The sequence below is a fragment of the Eptesicus fuscus genome, chromosome 17 (genome assembly GCF_027574615.1).
Source record: "Eptesicus fuscus isolate TK198812 chromosome 17, DD_ASM_mEF_20220401, whole genome shotgun sequence".
Lineage (NCBI taxonomy): Eukaryota > Metazoa > Chordata > Mammalia > Chiroptera > Vespertilionidae > Eptesicus > Eptesicus fuscus.
The window spans coordinates 57,459,490-57,486,062 of record NC_072489.1 but is presented as its reverse complement, the minus strand read 5'-3'; the positions used below and the strand labels follow the sequence as shown (position 1 = coordinate 57,486,062).

At 58.4% G+C, this 26,573-nt stretch overlaps 1 long non-coding RNA gene across 1 annotated transcript; it reads left to right on the top strand.

Moving 5' to 3' along the window:
• Nucleotides 1-4,075: 4,075 nt before the first annotated feature.
• Nucleotides 4,076-26,573, top strand: LOC129152060 (uncharacterized). The gene is made up of 3 exons (XR_008558805.1): nt 4,076-4,212; nt 7,415-7,538; nt 26,392-26,573. It is a non-coding gene; the product is annotated as an uncharacterized LOC129152060 (long non-coding RNA).

Genomic DNA, 26,573 nt, shown 5'->3' with positions numbered 1-26,573 from the left:
CCCCCGATGTCAAAGGGGTGGGGTGTCCTCACTGCAGATAGTCCAGTGTCCCCATCACTAAATCCAAAACTGAGCAGAGAGCAGCTCAGAGCGCCCCCGAGAAGGAAAGGTTACCTCTGGCCACCTTTGGGGACTTCCTCCAGGGCCGGTGGGATGACCAAACCCGCTGGGGGGGGGAGTGTGGACGGGCTCTCCCTGCTCACGTACCACCAGGTGGGGGGGTGCCTGGCGCTGCCCGCAGGGGAGGGGCCGCCCCCCGCCTCGGGCCGCTGACAGGAGGCCGTGTTCCCTCGGTCCTTGTGCCTGGGTCTCTTTGGGAAGGAAAACAGCCCTCACAGAGTTGACATTTCCCCGAATGGGAAAACGTGTGCTTCCTTGCTCAAGCCCGCCCGAGCGCCCACGCCGGTCCCCGAGCACGCAGGGCTGGGTGCTGACCTGGCCCCTCTCCCTCTGTGCTCACAGCACCGGGGGGCGGCCTGCAGCCGGGGGAGGCCGGGCCAGGCGTGACCGCGCCCCGTCACCGGGTGGTGGTGAGAGAGCCAGCCCGCACAGTGGGCAGCGAGTGCCGCACGGGAGACGGCGGCAGCTTAAAGGTGAAGGTACATTCCACCCAAAAATGTGTCATTTTGTCGGAATGAGCTATAGATCTAATGACAAAATCCAGTTCACGTGATGCAAGTTTAGCTCTAGAGCTTCCCTGGGAGAAGCTGGTGTCGGCGCACCTGACAGGTGCGTCAGCCCTTCCTTCCTCTCCGCGCGGAGGCAGGTTGGAATGCTGTCCTTCCCTGCGACACTCTCCCTGTGCCCTGGGGCCCCGGCCTGGCCGCCTGTCACCCCGGAGAGCAAAGCAGCGCAGCCCCCCGGGTGCACGGGCGAGCGTGTGTTTATTTCCGGGCGGCTGGGTCCTCCGACGGGAGGTTCTGAGGGGCCCGGCCTGAGACGGCACGTCGGGCGGGAGTGTTGGCACCGACCGGAGCGGCTGTGGAGAGCCCACGGGAGGCAGCTGCTCGCCCGCCGAGAGCAGCCAGCCGGCTCCGGCTCCAGGCCGGGACACCGCCTATGAACGGAGAACATGCGTTTACTTCAAGTGCCTTTTCTTTGAGATGTAAAATGACACGGCTAAATATTACAACACCGAGAGGTATGTAGCTGTCGGTACTTTTCCATGCAAACATCTGACTTCCGTGCCAGGAAGCGATGTGACAGGTTTCTCAGTTTCCAGCAAATTGGTCTCAGATGTAGATGAACACATCTTCGCGAGGACGGGGTGGGGGCTGGTGTGGCTGAGCCTCCCGGGGCACTTCAGGTCCTCGTCCACCCCCTCCTCCCTCTCCCACCCCCCTCCTCCCTCTCCCACCCCCCCTCCTCCCTCTCCCACCCCCCCTCCTCCCTCTCTCCCACCCCCCTCCTCCCTCTCTCCCACCCCCTCCTCCCTCTCTCCCACCCCCCTCCTCCCTCTCCCACCCCCTCTCCTCCCTCTCCCACCCCCCCTCCTCCCTCTCCCACCCCCCCTCCTCCCTCTCTCCCACCCCCCCTCCTCCCTCACCCACCCCCCCTCCTCCCTCTCTCCCACCCCCCCTCCTCCCTCTCCCACCCCCCCTCCTCCCTCTCTCCCACCCCCTCTCCTCCCTCTCCCACCCCCTCTCCTCCTTCTCTCCCACCCCCTCTCCTCCCTTTCCCTCCTCCTCCCCTCCCTTCTCCTCCTCCTCCTCCTCGGGGAAGGTTTCTTGGAGCCTCGCTCTGACAAGGGGCCTTCCGGCTGGACTCCGAGCCATGCCCCTCATGCTGGTCTGAAACCTGGCTGCTGTGGCCCCTGGGTCTCTGTGCTGGAGACAGTGCAGGCCTGGCAGGGACGGAGACCAGGAGGGGGCAGCCCCGAGGAGAGGATGGGCCTCACCTAGGCCTTCTGTCCAGTCAGGCCTGTGTCCCCTGTTCCTTGTTCCCCGGGGACCCTCAAGAGCAGGAGGTGGGTGGCCCCTTGGCCTAGCCGCGAGGCCCAGCCTGGCGCAGGGAAGCCTGCCGTCTCATCCCCCGTCCGTCTCATCCCTGCGTCCCTGCGTTTTACATAATTAGGTAAGTCTCTTAATGTCGCTGTGTCTTGTTAGAGAAGGTACTAATCCTTAGAGCTAGCAGGACTAACTAATTAGTGTAAAACACTGAAATATAAGAAATTCAGATGTGGAGTGTAATTGGCCAGTCCTCCTGGTATTGGCACGTTGGCGGCATCGCTAGTAGAGCCACGGGCCTGGCTGCATCCAGGAGACGTCCGAGGTGGTGGCGTGAGCGAGGCGGGCTGTCCTGCAGGCCAGGCTGCCGGACGCGTGTCCTGGGCACCTTTGCCCGATGAAGTGGCCTGGGCCAGAGGTGAGGGAACTGGCGGGCTGCCCCAGGACCTGGGAGGGGCCCCCGGGAAACAGGGTGTGGGCTGAGGAGGCCTGGTCATCACTGGATTGGCACCTGCAGGCTGGTCTGGCCGGGGCCCGGTGAGGGCAGCGATGGGCAGCCTGATGGGGCTCTCAGTGCCGGTGGGGACGGCCAGCCCGCACAGGCTGTGTGGGCCTCAGCTTCCTCCTCCGGGAGGGAGCTCAGGGGGTTGCTTGTCTCTCCTCCGGAGGCGGACAGACCCAGCTCGCGGCAGTTCCGACCATCCGGCTGACAAAGGACAGATGGGAACTTCCTGTCGGCGGGCACTGGCTCAGAAAAGATGCCCGGCCCCAGCCCCAGCTCCCCGGCCACGCGGCCACCACGGGGGCGGCTTCCCCGGGCGCCCTGGGAAACAAGGACGAAGGTGCTGGTTGGGGCTCGCTTCCGAAGGGCAGGGCGTGCGGAGGTGTCAGCAAATCATTAATCTCTCTCTAAACCGCGGTGGCAGTGTTTACATTTAAGATCAAGACGATGACTATCTGAAGAGCGCCTGGAAGCTCGCCTCGCAACTGGAGACACACAGCCGCCCGCTCGCAGAGCCGAGTCCTGGGCCAACAACAAGCGAGCCCAGGCGGGGAGCGTTGTCGGCCACTGACAGCGAGCGGCTGGGTCACCTCCGCCTCGGAAAAACGTGGCCGGCGCGTGCGTTTGGTGGCTGAGCTTCCGGGTCCGCCTTAGGCACCCCAACTCCAAGAAGACATCCCTGAAAAGAGTTGTCTTGAACTTCTGAAAAAATGGGCGTGTTCCCGACAACACAGCAGAGCTCCAGGGCCCAGCAGGGGTGGAGAGCCAGCTTACCCCGCGCGGCCTGGGGCCCTCCTCCCGGCTTCCCCTCCAGCGCTCCGCAGCCTGAGCCAGGCCGTGGGATGGTTGATGGTCTCGTCCGGCCGCCGGGGTCCCTGCTCCCCAGACGGCGTGCCCACAGCTCTGCCGCGAAAACCTCTGTCTCCTGGGCATCTCCAGAAAGCGTTTTGGTAAGTATGTAGCATTGCCGACACAAGCTAGCCTTTCCGTCCTTTGTCAAAACTCCCAACCCTCACCCGCCCTAACGGCGTTTCCCCGAGCAGGGAGGGAAGGGGAGTGTTGTGCCCCACGTCTCTCAGCGTTAAAGTCGTGGGGCCTCGACTTGAGCCCAGGCCTTCAGCTCAGGGTCTGTGCTGAGCCCTGGGGACTGATGCCAGTCCTTATCCCTTTGCACTCGCTTGCTTTTTTCTCGATTCCTTTATTCTACTCGGGATTTAATTTTTTTAATACCCCAGATTTTACAAAGCGCGGCAGTAGAATAAAAAAACTGGAGTTTCTTTTCATACAAACTTATTTCTTTGGATTTTTTTATATTTCAAATTATTGACACATTCAAAGAGTAATTTTAATCTTGACATCCGAGCGCAAAAGGTTATTGTTCTAGAATCAAGTCTAGAACAGCCCACGCGTGGCCGTGCGCACTTAGAACTGCTCTGGTTGATGTTCCAGGACTTTGAAGGGCCATGTCTGTAAAATATTGAGAAGCGCACTCAGTCTGTGTGCGCGGGGACTGTGGACACTCATGTGGTGTTTCCCTGGAGCGCGGACAGGCCTCAGCTTCTGACCAGCCTTTCTCCCCTCCCCACTCCCAGGCACATCCCCCCCCCCCCCCCCCCGCAACCGGGAGCCTTGGGCACGTGCACGGCTCTGCAGGGCGGGAGCAGCGCCTTCCATCCCCACATCCATCTGGAAGACAGCGATCCGGCCCACGGGCAGTGGTGGGTACCGTGGCGGAGCGTGGCAGAGCGAGGTGCAGCAACAGCGGTGAGTATGCTCTGTGCCATAGCACCAATGAATTCAGATGGGCAGACAGAGTGAGTTGCAGGAGATTGCATAGGGTATACAGCACCCATTTTATAAAGCTCTCAAGCCTGGAGGATGTTTATTGCTTTAAATCAACATGCACGCAGTACAGCCCTATCCAGGCCTCGGGGGCAGAGGCCGGAGAACAGCCTATCACAGAGACCTTGGGTGGCCAGCCCACCGCCACGCATTGTTGCGGTTCTTGGTCTGGGTTGTAGGTTCTGGAGCCCTTGTAATACCCGTTCACAGCTTGCTTTCATATATTGAGCATTCCGTAATTTGAAACATTTTGGGAGTCACTGAAGGTCATCGTCCAGTACGGCTGTGGGCCTATTTCCGGTCAGATTCTTGGCCCTGTGGGCGGCTCTAGAAATGGTCGGTGTTAACCCCCTTGAACTAGTTTCATGCAGAGGGGGTTCTCACTCCTGGTTGAGCAGGCCGGGAGCACCCGCTACAAGCACTGGTGCCGGAGGGGACAGCCTGTGCCAGCATCGTGGCGGCTGGCACATGCAGGGGAGGGGCCTGGCCCCATGCGGGCAGCAGCCCACGCTCCCCGTCTGCAACCAGCACAGTCGAGTTGCCTGAGCCGCTCTGCAGCTGCCCCCTGACGGGAGTCCCGCCCTCTCAGCCGTGCTTGCCCCCTGTCACTGTCCCCGGGGCACTCACAGCTCCACTTGGGGACCGGACGGCCGAGCAGGTGTGCAGCACCGCCAGGGCTTTGACAGTGGGGTCCCCGGCCTTCAGGCCTTGGGTTTGGGAACAAGGTTTGGCCCTGAGTTTTCAGACTCGTAGCCTAGCAAGACCTGGAGCAGGGTGTCTGAGGGACCGTCACCCACAAAACGTCAGTGCCCCACGGCCTCCACGCCGTGCCCAGAGCAGAGGTTACAATGCAGCACTCACCGTGAACCAGGAGGGCCGTGGGCTGGAGAGAATCTTTGCAGGAGCCGAGGGAGAGTCAGGAGGACCGTGCGTGCCGGGAGCTGGGACCATCCCGGTGGCCACCGGCTTGGTCAGGCTTCCCAAGAGACAACGGCCGACAATGGCAGTTCAGACCTGTGTTTGCTGCGTGTTTTCTCCAAGCGGAGGAAGCGAACCTGGCCCTTCCGTTACTGATGATAAGAACTTAGGTTTTTGAACAAAAATTAGAATTTTTCAAAACTCGTATCTGCCACTGTAGCTATACAGCTTCTGGATCCTTAAAGACCTTTCTGACAAGCTTGGCGGTGACATTAGCAAACATCAGCTTCTCAATGTCACATGACGAGACGTGTCAACACGGGGAAGATCGGCATAACCCGGGGAGCCGGCCTTTCCAAGTGACCACTGAGATGTACAAAGCCACGTGCGGGTCCCTGAACCTTCCACGGCAAGGCGGGACCCGCGGAGCTCCGTGCATCAGGGAAGGCGCTGGCGGGTCCCGGATCCGCACGGCGGCCAAACTCACAGACACTCCCGCCCGCCTGGGAGCGTGAGTGCAAGATCGGACACGCAGCCCCCAGTTCTCCGCAGGGCTGTTCCGCTGCTCCGCCTTTTCAGCTGCCCGTCCCCGCGGGGCCCGGTCTTCCCGCAGTTTGAGTGAGGACAGCGTGGCATTGGGAGGATTGCAGAAAGGGGGTACAGGCCCGCTCTGCTCACTCACTGGTATTTGCTCTGGAAATTATAGATTAAGTATTTGCTAATTCGGGGTATTATGTGTTGGGATTTTGTTCTCTTTAACAAATGAATAAGTGTGAATTTCTCAGCATGCTAGGAAATAAAAGTATCAGTAGCTGTAGCCCCTGTACCTATGATTGGGGCCTCTGGGTTTCCGAGTGTGAAGGCTCCGTGTGGGGGCCAGGCTCCGGGACACGCGTGCTGAAGGATTCGTTCAAAGGAAGCGAGTCTAACACTGAGGCCTGGGGCTGGCTTCTCAGGTGGAATGGAATCCCAGGAGCGGGGACAGCACCCATGTTGCTATTAAGCTGCCTCATTGTGATAAGTCAGGGATGGATGGTTTCCAACCCACTTCCATCCTCCTCTGCGCAGGTGGAAACGCGGCCCCTGAAGGAGGAGTCCATTAAAGCCAAAAAGAACGAACTGCAGACGGACGGAGCATTCCGCATCCTTCCCCCGTGGCCCGAGCTGGCCGGAGACCCTGGCCGCTGGCAGCCCGCGGCCCTGGGTTCTCGCTCGGCGCCGCCTCAGTGGTTCCTAACCGGGTCCCCTTCAAATGTGTTCTTGTTGGAAAATAAACCAAGAAACACGGGTCCGTAATGTAGTGCCGGGAAGTTCATTCTGCAGACCTCCGACCTTGCCGCAGCCACGTGGCTATTGATTTTCAATACGGAGAGGCAGCGTGCACCCCGGGCGCAGGGGTCAGCAGGCCCCGGCTCCCCCCTTATCCGTCGGCCCCTGAGTCCTTGAGCATTAAGACCGCAAATGTCCGCAGTTAACGGCGTGTCACAGGCAGCGGGGTGGACGTGCCAATTTTCTAATGAAGCCGGGCTGTTGGCAAACACAGCAGCCCCCGTAGACTGCAGGGGACCCCTTCTGTGTGTTCCCTGCACCTCGCGTGCTTCGGAAGACGCCGGCGACATTATTGCCGCCGGGCCAGGCAGCGGAGAGGCGCCTCCACGCCCCGCCAGACAAAAACACGCAGGAGCGGAGTGGGAGCCGCGGGCAGGCCCTGGAGGAGGCCTGCGTGATAGGCCTGCCCGCGGTGCGCACCCGAGGGAAGGTTCTGAATGAAAGCATTGGCTCCGGTGCCCACGTTCCTCCCCCAGAACGAGGGGCCCCGGGATCGCCCGCTCCTGCTGGCTTGCTCTCCGCGCGGGAGAATCGCCGGCATTTGCTGTCAGTGCTGAAGGCAGGCCGTGCCCGGTGGGTCCGCCCCAGCGTGTGGCTGCCTCCACGCATCGGCCGTGACGTGTGAACCTGGGGGCTCAGCCCTGATGCTCCCCAGCCCCTCAAACACCCGGAGCCTCCTGGTCCCTCGGCAAACTGCCGGCGTGTCCCGGTCCGCTCCTACCGTCTCTCTCCACCCCCTCCCGGTAATAAATTACGGTTGCCATCTTGTATTGATTATTGAAAATGTTATGTCCGTGGGAAGAAAATGCCATTGCTTTAAATATCAACATTACCAGGGATGTTAAAGTTATTTTTTTAATTTTTTTTTTTTTTACAGAGACGTGTGTGATAAAAATTTTGAAGCGATGGAAAGGAGTTGGTGGTGGGGGAGCGGAATGATTAAATAACCAAAAAAATCAATCCTTCGTTCGGTCTGGCCAGATGCACGTTTCTCGGCTCAGGTAAGTCGCTTAAAGTCAGACACGTCTCATGCTGGACTTTTTACAGGAATGGAGAAATTTATAATGAAATTCAACAAGGAAACTGGAAAAACAGCCAAATTGGTGCGGCAAAGTGGTTAATAGGATCATTAGCCCCGGCGCGGTATTTTTTTGGACATTGTGAGCCTGTGCCGCCGTCCTCGCGAGCAGATTGCGGGAACAGGCTGACAGTTAGCAGCTAGCTCAGCAGTGCTGGGTGCAAACTGCCATCTTCCTGTGGATTTACAGCTGCCACTTCTGCTACTTCAATTAGTTCTATAGCACACAGATGTTGCCTAAATGTTGCTGCTAATGATACTGCAATAAGCGTAAGATTCATGCCATATTTTGAGGCACGTAAATTTCTCAAGTGGCACAATTAAAGTGGAAATATTAGGTGGGGAGAACTTGGCAGTCTCTCCGACTTGGAAGGCGCACCCGCTATGCAATAATGGGTCAAAAATTCATTCAAGTTTTACTGCTGTTCCGAGTTTTAAAAGACTTTTCACAGTTGAATGCAAAGTAGTAAAAACCGGGGTATTAGGAAATGAGAATGCCGTTCTGTTATTCAGACATGACTTTTAATTTCAAATTGAAATCACATGCTCACTGCTCTGGCTCTGGCCACAGGGAAAGGGTGCCGACCGAGGGGAGAAAGTCCGGGGGGAAATGAATTCATTGCCGGGGGCGGGGCTTTGGGAAGCGCCACGGTCACCTCAGACCCGGGGGGTGGCACCAGACACGGCAGAAGCCAAGTCCCCAGGCAGGTGGCTCTCCGTTCTACCTCTGACAGACTCTGACCAGGACGGGGGAAACGCACTGGGACCTGCACACACACACACACACACACACGCATACCTGTGCACACTCACACATGCATATCTTTGTACACATGCATACACAGGAACATCTGTGCACATACATGTGCACACATAAACATGCACACACACATACTCGGTCTATGCATCTTCCATACGCATACACACACACACAGCCTCTCCCTCTTCACACATGCACACACACTCAGCCTCTCCTTCACTCACATGCACACACACACAGCCTCTCCCTCTTCACACATGCACACACACACATGCACACGCACACGCAGCCTCGCCCTGTACCACGGGTGGGGAAGGAGAAACTGAGTGGGACTTGCCGTCTCGCCGCTGCGGGGACAGACTCTCCCTCGGAACCTCTCCCTCGTTTGCAGTCCTTTTGTCATCCACGCAGCCCCCTGCCTGCCGCCAAATTCCCTTTGCCACGAGCAGCCTCTGCTCCGGAGAAGAGCCTCTCCCGCTGGATGTCAGACCTGCCTTTGATTTGCTCCCACACCGACTTGAAAGGCCGGCCGTTCTGCGGGGGGACCGGCACCCAGCAGGCCTCTGTTTCCCGGACCTCTGTGCGGGTCGACCCCCACCCCAGCTCCACTTACTGATTCAGACTGTCCAGTGAGTGGCTCGGTGGCACTGGGGACAGGCTCCTCCTGCCCCCCACCCCACTGGAACTCACAGCCACACCGCGCCCCGGGCCACCGCTGGCCCTGCCAGGCCTCCTGTCTGCAGTGGGCACTGCAGCCGATGCTGTCTTGTAGATATTTGCCAAATATTCATACAAAACATTCAGCAAAACCTTCCCTGGGCAAGCCCGGGCCTCTGGGTTAGCCCTCGTCAATCCCTCAGCATCTCTCTGTCCTCTGTCCCACCTCCCTCCCCCGGGCCCTGCCCTCCTGCTCCCTGCCCTCCCTGCCCAGCATGCTGAGTCTCCTCCACTTGGAGTATTTACAGCGGATCTTACAGATGTCAGTATTCTTGTTCCGAAGCAGAAGGACAATGAGTTCCCGCTGACCTCGGTACAATGCACCTCGCCGGAGCACAATATGTGTTTTACGCTGGCAGGGAAAAGCCTCCATGTAATTGAGAGAGAGAGAGAAATGTCACTATCACATTTTTGTTGACACGGCACTCTGCGTGGAGGGGAGCCCAGGGCCCAGGGGGCGGGGCGCACCAGGCCCCTGTAATTCAGCAGGGATGAGGCCGGAGAAATTAATCTGCTCAGATCTTCCAACTACTGGGCTACCCCGGAAGTGAGGGGCCACGGGCAGGAGTCCACGTGTGCCCTGTTCCCACGGACCTGCGACGCGGGGCCCGCTGCCAGCTCTGGGGGCCTGTTTACGGCCTCCATGATGCTAATGTACCGCCTGCGTGCGCTGCCCTTGCGCTGTGTTTGCTGCGCTCTCGTATCTTTTATTCATCCCTGGCTTTCCGCGAAGGCGCGCTCCCAGCCGCACTGAGAGCCCTTATTTGCCGCCATCAATCAAGTGGCCACGTGGTTGGCACCTGGCGGAGGGACTTGATTTTAAGCCTAAAAGCATCCTGCTCTTTGGGGCCTGTTCCTTCTCTGCTCCCGGGGACTGTCGGTGGGGTGGCTGGACACTGGAGAGCCGGCCTGTCCGCGGGGACAGCTGGCCGCACCAGAGCCACCTCTCGGTCAGCCCGTTCTTGGGGACCCGGAGGTGAGCAGCTGGCGCTCGGGGCTCTCGGGTTTGAAAGTGAACGCGGGAGCTCGCCGCGGAGTAGATGATCCACACCGACCGCGTGCGTGCGTGAGCTCACGTGCATCGTGCCGGTGCCGCGTGCGGTCCTCACAGCCCGGTTCCCACACCGAAGACGCACAGGGGACGGTATGCCTGTGTTGAGGCTCCGGTGCGTGCCCGGCACCAGCGCCAAAGCCGAGCGCCGCGTCCCTGCGAGGGGGATTGGCCTGGGAGGTGGTGAGGTCGCACGTGGGCCTGGGCCTGGGCTCCCTGCTGGCTTCTTGCAGCCACAGCCCCCGTCTCCGGTGCCTCTCGTCCCAGCTGCTTGGCGATGCCATCCCTGGCTGCCCGTTGTCTGCAGTGGACATGTGACAGACAGACTGACAGACAGACCTCCCTGGGCGGGCCTCCTGTCCCAGGGCAGCTGCTCCGTCCTGGGCTCCGAGTCCCACGGCAGCCAGGTGGCCCCGGGGAAGCGGTCCCTGCACGCACCTGGTTCTCTCTGACGGTGCTCCAGAGCCGGGAGAGTCGCCTGCGGTCAGAGCGAGGGGCCGTGTGTGTGTCCCCTTAGGGAGACTGGCTCTAGGTCACGTTCAGGTGAAGGGCGTGGAGGCGAGCAGGGGAATGGCAGAGATTAGCTGCTGGGAAGTCAGCAGACCCATCGGGACCGAGATGCAAATTTAAAAGCCGCCACCCCCACCTCGGAGGAAGCATTACCCTAGCTCCGCCCCGCCGCATCCTCTGTGTGTAATGCACCTGCCTGTAGGTATCCCCACGCCAGGACAGTCGGGAGGCCCCACACCTGAAAGTAAATGGGTCATCAAATTCAGCATCAAATAGGAGATCTCCAGATTTCTGTCCCCTTCTGGCCTTGTGTCCCAAAGGAGTGCACGCACCTATTAATGTGTATTAATAACTTTCATGAGCAAGTTCTGTCTACACGTTCACTGATACTCCAAACACAAAAAGCTGCTTTTTCTCCTGAAAGCGCAGATGGATACCTCCGTGTGGAGCAATCTTTTAAAAAGGCACTTCCAACCCCTTTACAACGGTTTTCCATAAACAACACAGCATCGCTGATTGACACAGTCACACCTGAGCCTGAGCGAGTGACCCTGTCCACAGAGCACGGCGTCCCAGACCAGCCGCGTCGTCTCTGTGGGCAGTGCTTCCCTCTGAATTAACTCAGAGCCGCACCGCCCCCCCGCGCGGCGCCTCACCAACGCGGGAGGCTTCCTCAGGCCTCGGGGCTGCGCGGCCAGAGCGGTCACGGCCACGTCGCAGTAGGTGGACTGCAGCTTGGACTTCACATTCGCCGAGACCCATAGATTCCGTCAACAGGGGAGCCTGAGCCAGGCCTTTTGACCAAAGTTTCCATCCCAAGAGAATTGAACTGGATCCTTTCAAAGGGACCGCCAGTCCACACCATCCAACAATTGTTCTCTTATCACCAGTGGATCGGTTTATTCCTCCAACAGGGATTTGTTTGTTCGCCCTGGACCAGGCACTGTTCTGGGATCTCGGGGTGTAACTGGGGCAGGACAGGTGGCGCCCCTGCCCCAGTGGGGTTTGCGTTCTAAGGGAGCAGATCGTGAAGAAAAGGACTGTTAGTAATCACATCACAGAAACGCTATGAAGATGGAGCCGGTTGAGGCAGATCTGGAAGTTGCTCATCTAGTATCTTACAAGTCTGCAGGTGGGATACAGATTCTGGAAGCAGAGTGCTTGGGGTAGATGATGAGACTGACCTTCTCCAAAGGTGCCCTTGACTTCCAGAATGAAGGACCAACCCCTGCCGTCCATGCAAGGTCTGGATCTACCCTTGTGGAGTAGCTCACCTGGATTCAACCAGGAGACTCGGACGACTTGACATAATTGGCCTTGAAGGTTGTTGTTTTCAAGAATTGGACAAGAGCATGGAACCTGCCTGTGTTGTGTCCACAGAAAGCCACTAAGCTGGTCCGTGAGGAAGTTTATCCAAGCTTCAGTCCCCGATTAATTTGTTCTGCTGTTTATATTAGAGTGCGGTTACCCTAGCAATGGCCAGTGGGTGGCTGCGCTGTGCTGCTGCTGCCTAAGCTTGGAGAGCCCGCACGGTGGGTCAGAGGGCAGGCACGGAGCATCCCTCTCAGGAGCCGCAGGGATCCTTGGAGTCCTGGGGTCCAGAAGATGGCTGACTGCCTGCAGTCTTCTAGTTCACCCAAGTCCCGGGTGGCTCAGCCATCCGTCCACCACTGCACTTCTCCCCCTCCCACTCTCTCCTTCCTGCTCCCCCGCCCATCTCCCTCCGACACTGCTGGTCCTGCCTTGCACCCACTCCATCATCTCTGTCCCGACACTGTCCCTCCCAGCCCCGTGCTAGGCTGGAGCCGCCTCCCTGCAGTCACTCACTGTAGATGGCCCGATTCCAGGCTGGGTCTCTGGTCACCGCCTGCTTATCCCCAGACACTTCATGCACATATTAGGGCCTCAGGATGGATCATCTGAGAAGACCAATGATGCTAAAGGTAGCTATTTCTCTCAATCACCTTTAAAACGCCATTTATCACATAGAACATTTGATATGCCTCCTTTCAACAGTTTCTACATTTAATTAGACTTGTCTTGAGAAAATACATCAGTTTTCCCAGGGATTTCTACTATAACTAGAAAACTAGTTGCACCTAAAAATCTAATAAGAGGAAGACTTTTGAGGAACAGTTAAGTTAGTGGTCAGGCGTCATGAATGGGAGAGCGAGGAACCCCAAAACCACTGTGGGCATTTTGTCAATTCTGAGCAGCTCGCCCTCACCATCCCTTCTCATTCTGCTCTATCTTTCTCTTCCCTCCTGAGAATAGAGCAGTGTTCCCAATGCAATAGTAACAATACTGCCATTGTAATGCTACTAAGACATTATCTTCCCGTCTCCTTTCTGGCTTCAGTTACATTTAAGTCACATGGAGTGAAAATTGGAATAAAGCAGATTTTAAACATTAATAACCTTTATATTAAATCCTGACAGAGACATTACCAGAAAAACACTCTAAACCAATATCTTTTATGAACATAGATGCAAAAAAAAAATCTTTCACAAAACACTAGTGAAGAAAAGCAGTGATCAGGTGGGTTTATCCCAGGAATGCAAGGTTGGTTTAGTGTTCAGAAACCAAACCATATACTCTGCCACTTAACAGAATACACAAGAAAATAAAGGAAACCATCTCAATAGATGCAAAAAAGGCATTTTAAAAATTCAACACTTGTTCATTAAAAAAATTCTCAGCAAACTAGGAATAAAAAGGAAGTTTCTCAGCCCTATGAAAGGCACCAGCGGAAAGCCCACAGTTTACAAACACTTAATGTTGAAATACTTCTCCCCTAAGACAAGGAGCCAGGCAATGCCTGCTCTCACCATTCTATTCCGCGTGCACCTGATAGGACAGCCGTGCAGCGAAGCAAGTAAAACAATTCATGAAGATGCTGGGAAAGAGGTGGCCTGACTGTGCGTAGAAAACCCTAATGAGTCAACAAGGAAAAACGGGATGGCCAACAAAGTGAGTCTAGCCAGGCCAATATGCAAAAAAGCAAACAAAAAAAACCAGTGGTATTTCTTTATATTGTCACAAAGCAAATGGAAGCAAGTGGAAAACTCAATAAAAGCAGCACGTACTATTTGTAACTGAATCCAAAAGCAAAATAGATTTAGAAATAGACTTAATGAATGATGACCAAGCTCTCTATACTGAGAACTATAAAATATTTGTTAGAGAAATTAAAGAAGACCAGAATGAATGGAGAGCTATGCAATGTTCATGGATTGGAAAATAAATACCGTTAATGTGTGAACTCTCTATAAATTGATCTAGAATTCCAAAGCAATTCCAATCGTAATCCCCACAAGATTGAATAAAATTTGGCAATACTTTTGAAACTCCATGGAAATGCAAAGCATCTGGAGGAGCCAAAACAACCTTAGAAAGGACAAAGCTGGAAGGCCTTAGTGGTTGTATTTATAACAACCCAATATTGGAAATAACCCAAATGGCACCCAGCAGAGGACTGGATAAACAGTCTGTGGGATATTCACACAATGAAATACGACTCAGCAATCAGAAGCAATGCCTGTTTATACAACAATGTGTGTGACTCTCATAGACATGCTGAGTGAAGAAGTACAAACTCGGTAATTTCATTTATATGATGTTCAGGAAGACGCAGAATTTCTCTGCAGAGAAGAGCATTCAGAAGGCCGGTCGCCTGGAGGGTGTGAGGGTTATCTAGGAAGTACCATGAGGGAACTTTCTGGATGATGAAAAAAAATCTATGTCTTGATGGGGGTGTAGGTTAAGGGAGTGTATCTTTTATTCATCAAACACGTGTAGTTAAGATTGGTATGTTTTAAAGTATGTAAATTTTACCTGGAGGAAGGAGGTAATTGGGGAGGAGCCTAAATGAAGCCAGGATGGCAGGATTTGACGGGTAAGGAAGCTGGGTTAGAGGTGTACAGGGCTCATTATGCTGTTCTGTTGACTTGGTCCATGTTTTAAATTCTTCATAATAGTACGTTAGGTTTTCATTTAGCATATCAAAAGGAAATAATGTAAGATAGAACATTTTAGTAAGTCCTACTTTAAGTACAAAACTTAAAATGATGTGTTTCCTGAAAATACTTGTATTTCATGTTCAGAGTCACTGCTTTTATCTGGTGAGCTGAGCTGAGGGTCACTCTCTTCGAGCTTCTGTCCCTTAGGGTGTCACTTTGTTGGTGAACGGCCCCACGGCACCCTCTCCTTTGCCAGGAACCTCTGAACCGAGATGGTGTCTGGAAAGGACTTGGGAGACACTTGTGCTGTTTTCTGAACACGCATCGCTTCCTGACGTCTTGCTCAGAGGCAAGAGGCTGTCTTCCCTGCGTCTGTTGGATGGCGTGGCGAACGCAGGTGCTCCAGGCGCGACCAGCGCCGCGCGCCCTGGCCGGGAAGCGAAATGTGGGCGGATGGTGTGAAAGCCAGACAGCCTCCAAGGCGATGCTGAAAAAGTGGACCCCCTTAAACATCAGTACGTCCTTCCGTGCCCCACACCCCCCAGTAGCCAGTCAGGCCAGGGAAAGGTGGGACCACAGGCTGCGTCCGTCACTCGCAGGGTGGGAATTCTGGAGGTGACACTCCCGTCCACTCGCTGCCCGGCTGTGCATTTCCCTTGGGGGCATCCGCCCTTCGCATGGAGTGGCGAGAGCATGGCCGTGGTGCCCAGCGCCCGGACTCCGGCTTCAGCCCGTGGCTCCTCCGGCTCTTCTGTGTAATTGGTGGATTTTAAACGGCACCATATGTTCCTTTCTGCAGCCTCGGGAAAGGGCTTATCGTAGTAACATGCCCCGCCATGATACTGAGTCATTTTCCTTTTATTTTTAACTGAGACGGCCTTCTTTGGGGTTGACACAGATACTGCTATTTGCAGACTGCACCCGCGGATTGCTACGGTTCCACAGGCCAGGGACCCCGACAGGGTCGGCAGGAATGATAACGTCCTGATGGCATTGGCAGTAGTGTTTCGTGTACACGTTGTAACATTTACAAGATGCTAATGTACCCACATCCACATGCGGCAGTCCTTTAAGGAATTAGCCGTGGCAGGGTGTTCTCTGTGTATCCAGTGACCCGCCATGAAGTTCAGTGTACGGAGGAGGAGGAAAGGAGCTTTGAATGCCAACCCCGAGAATTAAAAGTGCTTGCAGGACCCGAGGACAGACCAGGCCACCTCTGCCCGCCGCAGCCTGTTCAGGTGGGTGTGTGAGGGCCCCTCCCAGTTGGTCCTGGGGTGGAAAGAGGCTTTGACCCCTGACCCCAGGCAGAGAGCCCCAGAGCCCCGGGGTGAGTGGGAGGCAGCCGTGTGCTGTGCCACGAACCAGCCTTTCGCGGCTCCTGTGCGCTGCGGGAGGGCCGCCAGCTCCGGAGCCCATCGCTGTCCGTGACCTGCCTGGCTGTGGGCTTCGCTGGGGACAGGTCCCCCGGGGGCCTGCCAGGGGCTGCAGGCTGGGCAGCGGCTCTTACGTAGGTCCGAGTTCCTCTCCACCTGCCTCGGGGAGCCCGGCCAGCCGGGAGCACCGGGGTGCGGTTAGGGGTTCCACTGTCCTTCCTGACGTCACGCCGCAGCTCAGTTGGAAAGGACGCTGGGACTGCCCACGGCTGATGCCCACACGGGCTCCCACCCCAGCCTGCGGAGAGAGCGCGGTCTGCACCGAGACCAGGCCCGCAGACAGGCGCCCAGGCTGGGAGCCGGCTCACCTTCAGGCCTCCTGTTCCAGTTGTCTTCACGGAAGTGTCCGCGGCTTTCATTATTTTTGAGGACAGATCAAACTTATTTCAGAAAAGAATTAGCTCAGGAGTAGGCATGGGTCCCCCAGAGAGAGCTTTCGGCTCCTCCTCTCCAACGGGTGGCGGCTTTATTATTTTTGCCACGAGTCCTACTGTTTCTCTTTATTAATGCAACTCAGGACTGTGTCCAGGGAAGCCGAGGCCCTCAGCCCTTTGCAGCTCTGCCGCTGCTGTGCTCAAGGATGTATGTGTGCAGACGCGGCCCCAGAGCTGGGAGCGCCTGTGCTGTCCGCTTGGGGATGGTCCACACTGGCCCCGTGGCCACCACTCCTGGGCACGGCCGCTCTAGGGGGAGCAGGCCGCCTCCCTCCGGGGTCAGCAAGGACTGAAGACCTGGGGGAGACCAGACAAAGGCCTGAGGTCTGTGAGAGGCTTGAGCCCAGCCACGGGATCTCCCGGAAATCCTGGCGTTCCCCGGACGGACAACCTGGTGGGAAAGTGGGAGGGGTGTCCCTCCACACCCCCAGGTGGGGCCCGCAGGTGGGGGTGGGGCACGGGGTGGAGGACTGTGCCCCGGGCCTGTGCTGAGAACAGGCGGTGCTCAGATTTTAAGGGTACCGTCTAACGGGTCTGAAATGTGTCCCGAACTCCCCGATCAGGGTACAGAACTTCCCCTGATGCCTGCACCCCGTGTTCCAGCCGCAGCACTCCCAGTAGCCGCAAGGTGGGAACGGCCTCCCACGTCCACGCACGGTGGGTGTAAACAAGCCGTAAAGGCATAGGCAGGAGGGGTGAGGGTTGTACAACAGCAAATGGCCTCGGCGCCACTGAACGAGGCAGCTCACGTGGCAACTGTTCTGCCTATTTTACCACAATGTAAAAATGTTCAAATACTAAGAACCTTTCCATCACTCCAGGGGCCTGCACCCCGGGGGCCCCGCTCCGCCTCCGTGGCCGTGGCTCCGCTCTGGGCGAGCTTCCTGTAAGGGGACTCACGCTGGACCCTCGGGGTCGGGCTTCCCACGCTCAGCAGGTTCTGAGCTGCAGCTGTGTCGTTGCCTGCACTCAAGTTCGTTTCCCATTGCTGCTCAATCTTGCCTCGCAGGCAGGTGCCACTGCTGGTTGGTTTCGTGTCGGTGGACACGGATGTTTCCGGCTTTTAGCTGCGCCGTCACCTCCTTGTTCTCGGCTTCTGTGGCAGGTGCTGGCGTCTCTCCAGGTGTGTGCAAAGCGGAGGTTCACGTACCTTCGTGGACACCTTCCCTTCTCCGAAGAAGCGGTTGTGCCGTTGTACACGCCCGCCAGCAGTCTACGCAGCCTTGCGGGTTGCCGTTCTTTTTCGTTTTGCCCCGAGGGGGTGTGGGGTGAAATCGCGTGGCTTTATTTTGCGTTTCCTGGGTGACGCGTGGGCTCGCACACTGCTCCGGGGGGCCTGGCTGTTCTCATATCTTCTCGGGTTTGGGGCTGTTGGCTCCTGGCGCACGTGTCCTTGTGCCGTTTCGATGGTGAGCCGTCGGCGTTCTTTGTACATCCAGCAGCCGTTCCTGCGTCGGCCGCCCGGGCTCGGAGCACGTGGCTCCGGTTCCTCTCTTAGCGCTGAGTGTTTTCCTAAGCGGCAGGAGATGGATGGTGGGTGTTAAGCAGCTTCAGGATCTTTGGGAAGAGGTTTAAGGGCTGAGCTCCTAGAATACCTTCTAGAAGCGGAAGGAACAGGGGCCTGTAGGAGCTGCTGGTGCTGCCGCCGGAGTCACGTGGCCCCGGCGTGCCCGGGGGGCCTCCACCGCTGTCTTCTGTGCGTTGCAGCTTTTCAATTTGATATCATTTCAGATTGAAAAAGAGCCACAAGGACAATGCAAAGTGTCCCCATGTGCCCGTGCCCCAGCTCCCTGTAACATTAGCATCTTGGGTGACGGTGGGGCAGGTGGAAAAACTAAGGCAGCAACCGCGGTCCACACTACTAACCGAACCACAGGCGTTACTCGGATTTCAGCCGCTTTTCCACGAACGTCCTTGTTCTGTTCCGGAATCCAGTCCAAGATGTCCCGTCGCATTTCATCGTCACACCCCTGTCTGGGACCATTTCTCACCCCGGGAGAGGTCCGGGCCCCTGTCGGCGCAGGCCCCGGGGCTGGGCGTCCAGAGTGCCGGCTCTGCCCCCGCGTCCCTGCCCCTCGTTGTACAAGGGCCTCTCCTCTTGTTTCTCTCCCCAACTCCCCACGCTCTCTCTTCTGCTCTTACCGGCGCCAGGAGGCGCTGAGGAGACAGCTGTTTCCGGAGGCTGCTCTGCTCCCCAGGGCTTCCCGGGGTCCCCCCTGGCTCTGCGGGGGTGCCACAGGGCTCCGTGGGGAACAGTCCCAGGGTCAGAGCCACGGACTTTGAAGGTCAGTCTGGGTCAAGGTCGCTCTTAGGTGAATGTGAAACGAGCTCCTCGGCTTTCTTGCTCATCAGTGATCCTGGGGTGCAGCCCAGCCAGGAGTGAGTCCTCCGAGCACCCCAGGATTCCGGGGGCCTCACAGACACTTGCACGCCCCGGGGAGCGCTGCCGGCACCGTGAGTCTGTGAGCCAAGCAGCTGGTGGCTGAAAGGGGCCCCTCCAGAGAGCTGGGCACCTCTGCCCTCCCCACACCCACACTGGGCAGCCAGGGCCGAACCCCTTCGGCTCCGGGGGCCACCGTCAGGGTGACGCCCACGCTGGAGGGCGAGGCCGGGTCTCCCTGTGTCTGCGGGTTCTTCTAGCCCAGCAGGCCGGGGCGGAAACTGCTGTGAAGTCCTGGAATTTCCTTCTGAAATGTCAATGTCAGGAAAGACAAAGGCTGAGAGAATGTTCCAGGTGACAGACTACGGAGACCTGGCAGCTAGCTGGCTGCCTGCTCTGGGCTGGGCCCTGGGTCACAGGGGAGAGGCTGGGAAGGACATTACCGGGTCAGTGGACACGGCAGGAGCTCGGGGGACGACCGCCCAGGTCGCTCTGGGGAGCTCACACCGAGTGTCGGGATGGGACGCGGGCTGCGTGCTGTTCCCCCGAGCGGGTCAGGGACACGCACGCAGGCCGGGGGGTCCAGGAGGGCTGGGCGCTGGCCGCCGTCCGCCAGGCTGGGCACCGTGATCGGGGTTCTCTGTGCTGTTTCTATTCTGCCGACTTCTCTGCAAACTTGAAATTTTCCAAGCAGCAAGTGGTTAGAAATGGTTTTGTGTTCGGGGGGCCGGGCCTGGTGGCACCACAGCTGTGCCCGGGGGCTGGGCGGGCGCCCGCTCGGGGAGGGAAGCAGGTCCCAGGAGGCGTGTGGGCCTCACTGGCCAGCGGTGCGGGCTGCTGAGCGGAGAGGGGCAAAGTGTCTTCCTTCGGTGTCGGGCGGGGGTACCTGTTGTCTCTCCGCATTTGCTCGCAGCGCTGGAAGCCCGTAACGCAGGCTTCATTCTCCTCGTTGGCCCGTCTTCAATTTGGTTTCAGGCACTTTCCAATAAGCGCGCGTGCTCGGGGCTCCGGAGGGCACTAAAGGAATCGATGCGTGTTCATCACCATCGCCGCCGTCAGGAGCGGCCGCGGGCCCTCGGGGCGCAGTCCTCCCGGGCGGCCCGGCTCCGTCTCCCTGCGGAGGCCCCGCCAGGCCTGCCCGGCGGTGATCAATGTCCCCTCATCGACGTGCCCCATTAGGAGCAGGGTTGCAGGCGCCTCGCGTCCTGTCTCGGAGATCCATGTCCTTCCCTGGCTGACGGGTGTCCCGACGAGAGGGCCCTGCAGTCTCGGGGGGCAGGGCCGCGTCATGCTCACGGGGACGCCAGCCCGTCTACCTCAAGCCCTCGATGCCCCTCTTCTCTGTGTGGGCACCCTGGCTGGTTGTGAGGGGGGACAGTGGTCACGTGACCCCGGCTGGTTGTGAGGGAGGACAGTGGTCACGTGACCCCGGCTGGTTGTGATGGAGGACAGTGGTCACGTGACCCCGGCTGGATGTGAGGACAGTGGTCACGTGACCCCGGCTGGTTGTGAGGGAGGACAGTGGTCACCTGACCCCAGCTGGTTGTGAGAGAGGACAGTGGTCACGTGACCCCAGCTGGTTGTGAGGGAGGACAGTGGTCACGTGACCCCGGCTGGTTGTGAGGGAGGACAGTGGTCACGTGACCCCGGCTGGTTGTGAGGGAGGACAGTGGTCACGTGACCCCGGCTGGGTGTGAGGGAGGACAGTGGTCACGTGACCCCGGCTGGTTGTGAGGGAGGACAGTGGTCACGTGACCCCGGCTGGTTGTGAGGACAGTGGTCACGTGACCCCAGCTGGTTGTGAGGGAGGACAGTGGTCACCTGGCCCCGGCTGGTTGTGAGGGAGGACAGTGGTCACGTGACCCCGGCTGGTTGTGAGGGAGGACAGTGGTCACGTGACCCCGGCTGGTTGTGAGGGAGGACAGTGGTCACCTGACCCCCAGAGCTCAAAGAGGCATCCGTCCATGCACGCCTGGGGTGTGGAAACAAGAATAGTCTTCGCACGTGGGCAGTGCTTCACCGCTCACACACATCCTGGTTCATCTCAGAAGCTCAGTGACCCCACGGGAGGCAGACGGGGCGTCTCCCCCAGGGCCCCCACCAGGACCCAGGGGTCCCGCAGCCCCGGGAGGTGTGGACAGGCTGCTCTTTGTTCAAACCCCTTCTCTTCCTGCCTTCACTCCAGGTGGCGGGAAAGGGTGGTGCCCCTGCTTCCTCCAGAGACACCCTGAGCTGGACAGTGTCCAGGGAGGTCCCTGGCGGGTCCCCTGGCGCGTCACGCCTAAGGTGGCAGAGGCCAGTGGTTCCACTAACTGGAGACAAAGGAGCCAGCCCTGCCCCCTAAATAAGGGCCCGGCCCTGGCGACAGCAGATGCTGCTGCCTGCTCGCCTGACCTTCCACCTCTGGCTTCGTGCGCGAGCAGGGCCCCGGCTGCGGCTTCGGGGGACCCGCTGTGGGATGCTATTGACGAGCCCTTATAAATATTTAATCTTCACATTAAAATCACGGGCCACGAGAACCATTAGGAGCTGACAATAAAACGGCTTTCTCCGCTGGTCGTGGGGGCAAAGACTCCGAGGGCAGGTTCCGAGGGCGCGGGCCGGGCGGCCAGCATGCCCACGGGCGGCGCTGACGGGCGGTGGCGCCCAGCCCCGCGGCCGGGGTCTCACGCGGCCCGGCAGTTTCTTCAGAGTCTCTGCGAAGTGCAGGCGGCTCACACAAAGCAAAATGGATGGCTTATTTACGTCGGGTGCCATTAGGGATGGAGGAGCAAGTTCAGCCCAGGATGGAAAGCTTAAATCTTGATTTTCCCTTCCCCTCTCAAAAAGAATGGATGCCTTGCATTGTAAATTATCCGGCCTTGTCCTCGGGCTGGCATGGACATTGCATAATCTTAAATATTGATTCTTGTTAGACTAAAAAAAAAAAAAAGAGTCCGAGCACCGGGCTGCACGGGTCTGCGCGTCCAGGAAACCGCCTGCGCCATAGCTCACGCCGAGGCTCCTGACAGCAGATCCGTTCTGATTAGAGAAGTTCCGGGAGAAGCAGCCGGGCAGGATCACCTGCTCCATCGCCGCCACACGGGCCCCTCCCGCCCGGAGCTTCCGGTCAGAGCAAGCACAGGCGACCCAGGGCCTGCCCGCCCTTCTCACCTCCCCCGCCCTCAACCCCACCGCGCACTCGGAGCAGGCCACCCACCCCCACCCACCCTGGGCGGTGACAGCCCCCCACAAGGGCTCATCCCCCACAGACCCTTGGCGTGGCGCAGAGTCTGTCCCACATGCAAAGAAGCGATGCCTTCAGAGAGAGAAGAACCGGCCGAGAGCGGAGCCCCGAGGTGTGGGGTTCCCGGCCGCATCCCCCCAGCCCTGCGTGCAGGGTGCTGGCCTCTCCACAGCCGCGCCCACACGTGGTGTTGTCCGACGTTGACGTTACAGCCAGACCGGTGGGTGTGCCGTGCCAGCTCATGGCGGCTTTGACTTGCCTTTCCCTGGTGACCCGTGATGCTGGGCATCTGTTCATGTGCCTGTGGGCCGCTGACATGTCTTCTTGGAAGAACCGTCTCTTCAGATCGTTTTCCCGTTTTTAAACGGAGTCATTTGCCTTTTCGTTACCCGTACGTGTTCTGCGTGTAGTCCAGCCCAGGTCCGTGTCCGGTGGATGCATGCTCTTCCGGAGGGTTCTCCCGTCCTGGGGGCTGTCCTCTCGCTTCCTTCAGTGTCACTGGGAGCAGAGATGTTTGTACTTTGGATGACGTCGAGCTCGTTTTCCGTTTGCGGCTCCTGCTTTTGGTGTCGCGTGCGAGACGTGCGGCACGTCCATCGTTCCACACACAGTCGTCAATACGCGCCACAGTCTGAAGCCATGAAGACGGGTTTAAGCGTTTTATAGTTATAACTCGCTACCACTTAGGTCTTCCTGGAACAGATACTATTCCATTGTAATAATTCAGTTCATTATTCCCGGTCTTAGACATTGGGGTTCTTTTCAGTGTTCTGGGTAAATGCACAGCAGCGAGCAGTCTTGCTCTCGCCGTCTTGCCCAAGCTCCGGTCATCTCCTTGAGATCGATTCCCGAAGTGGACGTGGTGGGTGGGCAGGGACACAGGTGAGTCTCTGGCTGTAACGACGTCAGACCGGCTCCTGGAGGGGCTGGACCACTTACAACTTCGGCGGACAACTGGGAGAGGCCTTCTCTCATCGGCAGGACTGATGCGAGCTTTTAAGGAAAATGCTTTCTAGTTAAATGAGGGAAAGATGAATCCCACCTCATTGTTTCAATCTGATATGCCTGTTCAGTGAGCTCCAGTGTAGCCTGCTAGGCTCCTGGGTCACTTGTCCTTGCACATTGCCTGTGAATTTGCCCGTTTTCCTTCAGGATCCTGTCCTGTCTTACTGATTTGCAAAAGCTCGTTGTGTGTTGGGAACATGAACCCCTTGTTGTCATTGTTGCAGATTCTCTTTCTCGGGGCGCCGGCCCGCCTTTGGCCCCCCAGCAGGGGCACGGGAGGCAGCGAAGAGCTCGGTCTATCTTGGGGAGAAACACCAGGTCTGGTCTTAGCTAATGACCACACCGCCTGTCGGGGGAGTGAGCTGTGCACGGCCCCCATCAGTGCAGTGGCGGGAGTGGGCTGGCCGGACAGCGGGTGGGACCCCCACACCCCCTCCTGACCCTCGGTCTCTCTGACTTCCTTGTGGCCTCTTGTGACTCAGTCCTCGTTGCTCTCTTTCCTCGGTCGGCACCCTGTGCCCCGGTCAGGCGGTAGCGGAAGCTTTCCTGAGCCCTGGCCGGCCCAGCCCTCCGGCCCCGCCCTGCGGTGCTGCCTCAGTCCTGGCCTGCACGCTGGCCGTCCCTCCCCCATGCACGCAGCTCCTCCCCTCAGCCCGTTGCCCTGCCTGCGCCCCACCCGCTGCTAGACCCGAAGGGCACCTAGTGTCCACGGGCATTGGTGTGGGCCACGTGTGACCCCAGGACACTGGTGGGAGAGAGTGGGCGGCTCCTTGGGGGCGGTCCCCTGGTGTGGAGGGGAGGCCCTGGGGCAGTGAGCCTGTGACCTTGGCCGTGTCCTGAAGACGGGCCCCTGGGCCGCAGCTAACACTGCTGGACAAGCCAGCTTCCATGACAAGCTGTCCAGGTGGCCGGGCTGCGTCAGGCCGCTGAGCCCGGGGGTGGCCTGTGTCCTCCTGAGCTTGGCTGGGGGCGTCCCAGGGAGCGTGCTTCTTGCTCCATCCCGATGGTCTGTCTCTTGAATTCCCGAAGGTCTGAGACCTGCGTCAGCGCACAGGCCCAGGGGTGCGACTGGGCACTCCCCTTGCACCAGCCTGGTCCTTCCCGCCCTCTGACCTTGGCTGGTCATCCCCTCTCGAACTGCAGTTTTGTCACCTGAGAGAGGGGCCCAGCTCAGCTCTGTGTGGCTCCGTGGCACTCCTCCTGGGAGGACGGACGGGAGGACGGGACTGATGCCCTGCTCGCCACCGGCCGGGACTGCAGGCGGGTGAGGACGGTGCTTGTGGCTGCACGTAAACATGTGGGAGATGGCCTCACTTTAGAGACGGTTTCGTACAAGGTGGTCTCGGCGACCTCGAGTCAGAAATGATGTTGGCTTCCGGCCCCGGCCCCGTCTTTCCAGGAGGGACAGACGCCCCTCACACCCAGCCAGATGCTCCGTGGGACCCTTCAGCTGGGCCAGTGCCTCCGACGTAGGGGCGGATGGGGAGGAGGCCCCGGCCCGTCAGGCACGTGGGGAGGACCCTGGGAGGCTGGTGGCCTTAGATGCTCCAGGGTTGGGTGGGCGCACACGGCAGGTCCCGGGACCGCGCGGCGGGCAGGGCAGGCTTTGCGAAGGGACGCGCATCTGGGCTCAGACTGAAAGGCCGAGGAGGACCTGGCCCTGCTTCCTGGCCGCCCCAGGCCGTCCGTGAGCGCCCCGTGCGTGGCTCCCTGTGGCTGCGTGGCTCCCTGTGGCTGCGTGGCTCCGTGGCACTCCTTGGCGCTCCGTTTGGCTCTGTGGGACTCCGGGGGGCTCTGTGGGTGTGGCACAGAGCAGATTCAGGGCGAGCGCACAAACCCCGACTTAACACAGTCCCGGGACTGAGCGTCCCCTGGCTGTCGGTGGGCCCTGGCTGAGCCTGGACGTCAGCCAGTTCCGCCAAGGACGGCGGTGCCCCCAGGTGGGGCCTCGGCTGGACTCGGAGCTGAATGGCACCCACTCTGGTCGGGGGTTCACTTTTCCAGAACCTCCCGGGAGGGGGGCAGAGTCAGAACCGGTCCGAGTGCGCACGGGTCAGGAGCTGCCCCGTCTGTCCCCGGGCCCGGCTGGGGCTGCGTGCACGCCACTCCTGGGAAACCTGCGGCCCCACACTGGGAAATGACAAACGACCAGAAAATCAATTTGTAATCTGATTGGAGGTTTTTGATTTCCTCTGATGAGTTTAAATTTCATTAAAAGCAACCTTATTCCCACATAAAGGGAGCCCTTGAAGGGTAAAGCGGGGGATTGTCTCACGGCGTCCAAAGCAGCGGACCCTTTGTGTGATTTATTCATGGCGTTAATTGTGAGGGCCAGCCCCGTGTCCCCGGCAGCTGCGCCCTTATCGGCCGGGATCGGCGGGAGCGCCCAGCACAAGGACGCGCATTCAGAAGCCGCTCTTGGGTGTATTGACACTTCAGTTATCAACAACTCTTGTTATCATCTGTGGGGAGGGGGCTCTCGGCCGGGGGGGGGGGGGGAGCTCCAAACGGCTGCCCCGCCCGCCGCCCGGCTGCCTTCTCTTAATTGTGTGTATTCTCTGCAAAGGCTGATCAGCGCAGCCTCTTGTCTTGATGAGAAATTGACATTTTCCGCGGCCCCGTTGGCGCGCGGGGCGCGGCGATAAGGCTGGAGTGGTTTCGGAGGGGGGCCCTCTCCCCGCGGCCTCCCCGCTGCTCCCGGTGACCTGCCTGATGAGTATGGATTTCATGAGGTCTTTTTCAGCATTTGAACTATAAAAGGTGCGGAATGACACCACCCCTTATAGACAAAAGATAACCTTGCCCTTTGAATATATCGATTCTTTATTAACTGGGCTGTTTAATGCAATGAAATGAGGCATTAGATTGAAGCCCATTTCGAGTGCTTTGAATAATCTTTAAGAGCTTGAGAGACCTTAAAAGGCGGCCTGACAATAACTGGCACACGCTCCGAGAGAGGGCCCTTCTCGCTTCTGATTCGAAACACAAACATAGAGTCGCTTCTATCTGCCCAGGACGCAGGGCCCTGGCCCCCAGCCCAGGCTGGGTTCCTGCCCAAGAGCAGGGAGGCAGGTGAACTGCGTCCCCGGCCCCCGCCCACCCCCAGCCCCCCCGCATCTTGGGACAGAGCCTGGGGGAGGGGAGGGGGCAGGCGGCAGCTTTGTGCCCGGAGCCCCTGTCTTTGCTGTCTCTTTAAGGCGGAAACAAATGCCGTCAAAGGAGCCGCCTGGCACTGACAGGAGGAGGAGGAGGCACAAGTTCCTTTATGTTTTGAGTAATTGTTTCCTGTTTTGCTCAGCAGAACAAGTAATTAAGCGGACATTTGTGAGCACTAATTTGGATCACACGTATGTGTATGTGTGAGAGCTGCGAGCCAAAACATGCAAAACCGCCTCTCATTGAGGAGGCGATGAAAAACGCAGGAAAAAACACGGAACGGGGTGCCGAGAACTCGCTGGAGCTGAAATCGGTGTGTAAATTAGG